Genomic DNA, 6,602 nt, shown 5'->3' with positions numbered 1-6,602 from the left:
TGCTTCCCCTAACAGTTAGCCCTAATATTTCCTGTTTCCTTTCTATGTGCTAGGTGTTTTTATAAGTGCTTTACATGTGTTAGCTCATGGAAGTGTAACTAAGCAGGACCTTATGGGGCCTTCTGGCAACAGAGCCCATCATGTCCTTCATCTGCCTCCTATCGGTGGAAAAACTTTAGCCTCCTAGGCTTTCCTTGTATTCCAAAGAGTACATTTAACCCGAGGTGTGAGAAAATGCAAAAAGAAAGGAAAACATTCAAACAAGACGGAACAATAATAGTGTAGCCATTAAATGAAAGCAAGGATATTTATTTCCTCCTCAAAGGCTACAGATAATATTCTGAGCCATATCCTTTGAGCTGTTTTGCAGATACTGAAACCCCCACCAGGTAGAAGAAATTAACTATATGATGCCCATGGGCATGTAGACCCCATACTGGTGGGAACCAGAAGGTTGATGATGTTGACTCCCGATTACCTCACTACCAACCAATCAGAAAAATGTCCACGAGCTGACCACATACCTCCCTACCCTCCTCTCTCACCTTGTCTTTAAAAACCTTTCTCTGAAAGCCTTCAGGGAGTGCCTTTTAAGCACTAGCTACCGGGACTCCTTGCTTGGTGCCCTGCAATAAATGCTGTGCTGTCCTTCACCGTGACTGTCTGTCAATAGACTGGCTTTACTGCATGCGGGCAAGTGGACCCAAGTTTGAGTCCACTATTATTTTGTCCATTATTATTTTGTCAGTAACAAAAGTTAGGCCTTATTATCCCAATTTTCAAATGAGGAAACTGAAGATAAGAGAGTATCAGTAACTCTGCCCAAGGTGATAGAGCAAAAAAGGGGAGGGGGGCTGGATTGAAACGAGAGTATCTCCCTCTGGAATCCAGTCTTTTACCACCATACTAGAATATACGGCTAAGGAACAAGGGTCATGTTATGCGTCTCCTGCCCTTAGTATCTGGCACTTAGCAGATACTTCTGCAGCCTCAAATCCTGCAGTTCTCTTTCTGGGGCCACTCTTTTCAATCATGATCTTCTTATATTTCAAGCTCCTTTTCTCAGGGCCTCAAACATGCACTTCCTCCTGATTGAAATGCTCTCCACTCCTTCTTTTCCTCTCTAACACTGGCTGACTTCCGCTCATTGCTCAATGAGTGCGGCATCCCTCAACCTCCAATGTGAAGTTGTCTCCAATTAACACTCTCATAGGGTCATGTACTTTCCTGTCAGCCCATTTATTACAGTAATGATTTCCTAAATGTCTGTCTCCTCTACCAGTCTCTACACTCCGAAAGATTAAAAACCGTGTCTCTCTAGTTACTGACCTGTCCCCACCATCTAATACTGCCTGACCCGAAGTAAGCAGCCAGGAAATATTTGTGGACAAAGCAGATGCCCATTGTCTGTTTGCCAAATAGATGAAAGCTTTGAAGAAAGCATGGGAACCAAGGATAAGGCTTAGGCTGACAACGCCACTGTTTCAGGAGTTTATATTGTTATACCTTATATGCAGGGATGATATTCATATCACACAAGGAGTGATCAGAATTTACTGTTGGTCTTAGTGCTGGAACACTGGTCCAGGAGACCTCCTGCTGGTCTGGGTGTTAACCTATTAGTGACTGGTTCATAGTGTAGTGTGGGGATTACTCAGAGAAGGCCTGGGGTGCTTGGGAAAGTGGGAGAGGCACTCTGGGAACTCCTGGCAGTAATAAGCATTTATCAACCTTGCTAGAAGTATTTCAGTAGTCTAACAACCAACATAACTGTACTGATATAACTACGCATATCTGGGCCATGAGTAATCACTTGAAAATAACCTAACAGGGATTTCATATGAAGCACCAACTTCTGAGTTACTATATCTAGAGGCATGACAATAATCTGTATGGTATGAGTCACGCACCCAGGATCACAGCATTGGAAAAGAGACACATTTAATGTGGAGTTGGGTCATGACTGTTGTTTTATAAGGAAACTCTGGGTGGGGCTCAACTGTAAAGAGATGGAGGAGAAACGAGCTGCACAGCAACTTTTTTTGAACATCTTATCTTACTAGCTTGATGCCTTAAGAAGTCAAAGATGCTTAACTTCTTCCTTCATCAGCATTTTTTTGACTGTGCCCTGTGGCCTGCAGTAGGTTCCCCGACCAGAACCCATGCCCCTGGCACTGGGTGCATGGAGTCTTAACCACTGGACTACCAGGGAGTCCCTTCATTAGCATTTGTGGTGTTGCTAATCGACCACTAGAAATGGGCTTACTAAATGGTGAAGCCAAATGCGGTGAGCCTGGAAATGCAAGGTTGAGAGTCACATGTGATGGCAAAGGCTTTGTTTTCTTCACAAGGCTGGTAGAATCTAATCTTCAGTGTCAAGGGGTCTGAGACCAAGTGGCATGGCTGAATTTTGCATATGTAAGAGCTGTGGTGGAGGCAGGAAGCTGACTGCAGATGGAAAGTAATTTTCTCTGAAGATCCTTGACCTTCTTTAAGCCTAAGTGTAACCTGCGGAGGTGCGAGCTCTTTTGTCTGCTTTGTGGTGTCACTTTCGCTGGCTCTGAGGCAGATGGAAGGTTAGTCTCAGGGCTAGATGTTCCAGAGGCAAGGGCTGCCCCTTTGACACTCTACCACATGCGACTCTTTTAAACAACCCCTGCTCACTCACCTTTTCTTTTACTCCCCATCTTTTCCTTTCTTCTCCCCTTCTAATCATTTTCCTGCCTTACATCTCGAACTTGCTAGTGGCAAACAGAACAGAATTTGCTACTGACTCCTGGGTCACTTGTTTCATGGATTATTTCAGGTCAAATCCTATTAAAGTAAATGTCTCCACTGTGGGGAAATCTCTCTGAATAACCAAATAGGGCGTCTAATCCTCAAGTAAGGGCCAGCTAGCAAGCAGGATTTGATAGCAGGGTTTAGAAAGAGCTCAGGTGGACTTTGTCTCCAGCAATAAGGCAAACTACATGACCTAAAAACCTTCCCTTGGTAAAACACCTATAAATGTTTTATAAAATATAACAAACATCTTTTTAAATGCATAGCTAAACTCATAAAAATGTAAGGAAAATTCCCAGCGGGTTCCAAAACAAAGAATCAAAATCAGAGTGATAGATGTGAACTGAAATTGGGGCTGCTCGGATGTGTAGGAGTGTGTGTGTGTGTGTGATCTTTGTAATCAGACGATCTGGGTTTAATGTGCCCTGTCTTGCGGATGATGAGGGTGGATTTGGATCTTTCCAAGGCCTTAACAAAGCTAAGTCCCTTAATGGGTAAGTATATCCTTCCAACGAAGGGAAATGTGAGACCGGACTGCTTGTTCTAGTCTGAACTCTGGTTGGGGAAAATAAAACTCTCTGGGAAGACTCTTCTGTCCTCACATATGTTTAGTACTTAAATTTACACTGTCTTTTAGGACTTCGACTTCCAGGCAGAATAATTAATATAAAAGTGAGCCTTTAACCCTGGAGTGCCTGACACAAGGGAATAAAAACGTCTTGGGGAGGACACATCTTCAACCTGAACAAAATGGGAGTGTCACAGATAAAAGCCTGGATGAACACAACCTTCGTGGCTTCCCAGGTGGCGTTAGTGGTAAAGAGCCTGCCTGCCAATGCAAGAGACATATGAGATGAGGGTTTGATCCCCAGGTTTGGGAAGATCCCCTAGAGGAGGGCATGGAAACCCACTCCAGTACTCTTGTCTGGAGAATCCCATGAACCGAGGAATATAGCCTGGTGGGCTGTATTCCCTACTGTCGCAGAGTCAGACATGACTGAAGCATCTTAGCATGCACACACAAACACAAGCTTCAAATCCAGAATTACAAAATACAAAGCTTCTGTGACTCAGATTGCAGATTTAGGAAAATAAAAGAAAATAAGAAATCTAAGTAACTTTGAATTTGAGAAAAAGAAAAAATTTTATTTATTTGTTTATGTCTGTGCTGGGTCTTAACTGTTGTGCATGGGCTTTCCCTAGTTGTGGGGAGAGGGGACTATTCTTCGTTGTGGTGCCCGGGCTTCTCATTGCAGTGGATTCTCTTGTTGCAGAGCATGGACTCCAGGCAGGCGGGCATCAGTAGTTGTGGCTCATGGGCATAGTTGCCCTGTGGCAGGTGGGGCCTTCCAGGACCAGGGGTTGAACCCATGTCCCCTGCATTGGCAGGCAGATTTCCTGCCAATTCTTTACCATCGGACTACAATGGGAGCCCCACAAATAATTTTAATATAAGCATACCTCAAATATTGCATGCAACATACTAAAACTACAATATTAATCTTTATTTATCTAAAACTTAAAGTTAACTGGATGTCAAAATGAAAAAAACTACATACTATATGATTCCAACTGTATGATATTCTGGAATGGGCAAAACTATAGAGACAATAAAGTGGTCAGTAGTTGCCAGGGATTAGGAGGAAGAAGGAATGAATAGGAAAAATAGAGAAGTTTTAGGATACTGCCCTTAATGATACTAATGATGATACTGGTACTACTCTGTATACTATAATAGTGGATATATTTCATTATGCTGCTGCTGCTGCTGCTAAGTCACTTCATTCGTGTCTGACTCTGTGCGACCCCATAGATGGCAGCCCACCCGGCTCTCCCGTCCCTGGGATTTTCCAGGCAAGAATACTGGAGTGGGTTGCCATTTCCCTCTCCAATGCATGAAAGTGAAAGGGAAGTCATGTCCAACTCCTAGTGATCCTGTGGAGCGCAGCCTGCCAGGCTCCTCCATCCATGGGAACTTCCAGGCAAGAGTACTGGAGTGGGTTGCCATTGTCTTCTCTGATATTTCATTATACATTTGTCCAAATCTATAGAATGTATAACACCAACAGTGAACCTTAATGCAAATATGGATTTTGTGTGATGATGATGTGTTAATGTAAGTTCATCAGTTATAACAAATGAATCACTCTGGTTGGAAACTCTCACTTGGAAATGCAGATGATGAAGGAGGCTATGTATATGTATGGCAGGGAGTATATGGGAAATCTCTGTACCATCTACTCAATTTTGCTACAAAGTTAAAATTCCTCTAAAAAAGAAAGTTTAGGGTTTTTTTTTCTTAAAGAACCAAATAGAAGTTTTAGAAATAAAAATAAACTCAAGACAAATACAACAAAACTCCAGGGATGAATAAAATAGCTGCTTAGACACTACTGGAGAGAGAACTAGTAAACTGGAAGAGAGATCTGAGGGAATTACTTAGGGGGCAGCCTGGAAAGATTAAGAGATAAAACATATGTAAGAGAACCTGGGCCATAGAAAATGGTCCTACACATGCCAAATAATATTTCTAGAAGGAAGGAACAGAAAAAATAAAAAAGATAAAATATTTCAGAATAAATACTGAGAGATAATGACTGAAAAAATTTTAAGATTGATAAAAAGGGTTCATTAGACTTAAAAAAACACAGCATGCTCCTATCAGGAATAAAAGATCTACATCCAAATACATCATAATCAAATTACAGGATATCAAGGACAAAGAGAAGATCTTAAAAGAAACCAGTTAGAAAAGACTAACATTTTAAAAACAGGTGGGGGGGGGGGGTGGGGAGGAAAGAAAGGAAGACAAAAGGAAAAGGTTTAACCTGCTCTTTGGAACTTGACAGATCTAACTTCAAGCCACAGTTCCACCCCTTCAAGTCATGTGGGAAATTTACTTTTTTAAGTCTTCGCTTCCACACCTGTACATATTTAATCCATGGTTGTCATTGCTAATTCCGTAACAACCTGGCAAAATGCATAACAGCAAGTCTTGCCTGTTAGCATTTGTTCAGCAAAAAGGAGTTATTACTACTACTGAGACAAATATTAATAATTTCTCTATGATATGAATTTTTACAATATATAATATAAATTTCTACCTTCCTGGGGATCCAATCTCAGGATGACTAATATTTAAGCATATGTCATACTGCAGAAAAAAAGATGGCATCTCTGCTGTAACAAAAGCTTAAACCACCATCATGGGACTCCCTCAACCCTCCAAGACAAACCATAAAGATCAAGCCTCCCTGAAGTCTGGTCAGCAAGACATCTTCAGAAATACAATGAAAATCCCTCTTTTTGTAGCTTCCTTTTCTTCAAGACTTCCTTAAAATCAAAGACAAACACAAGGGCAACTTGTAAGACTTCTTTGGCTCCCCTACCCCAGACTAGTTTACCTGGTCCCACAGCACTTTTCTCCGGAAGATTGAAGGCTGGAGGAGAAGGGGACAACAGAGGATGAGATGGTTGGATGGCATCACTGACTCAATGGACATGAGTCTGAGCAAGCTCCGGGAGATGGTGAAGGACAGGGAAGCCTGGTGTGCTGCAGTCCATGCGGTCGCAAAAGAGCTGGATGCGACTGAGCAAAACCATTGATCACATTGTTTCTGCTGGATTGTTTCCCATCCTCCCCAGTAAACTCTACCCTCCTTAGAGGCAGAGACCTTACTTATCTTGCTCATCATTGATGCCACAGAACTTAGCATATGACCTGAGACTTTTAAGGAGTCTTCAGGTAGAGAGAAGAAACTGGAAGCTAGGGGTCAAATTCATTAGTACATAAAAACACAGCATTTTCTAGAATTGAAAGG

Source organism: Ovis aries, chromosome 15, assembly GCF_016772045.2.
Source record: "Ovis aries strain OAR_USU_Benz2616 breed Rambouillet chromosome 15, ARS-UI_Ramb_v3.0, whole genome shotgun sequence".
Classification (NCBI taxonomy): domain Eukaryota; kingdom Metazoa; phylum Chordata; class Mammalia; order Artiodactyla; family Bovidae; genus Ovis; species Ovis aries.
Note: the sequence above shows the minus strand (reverse complement) of the source record.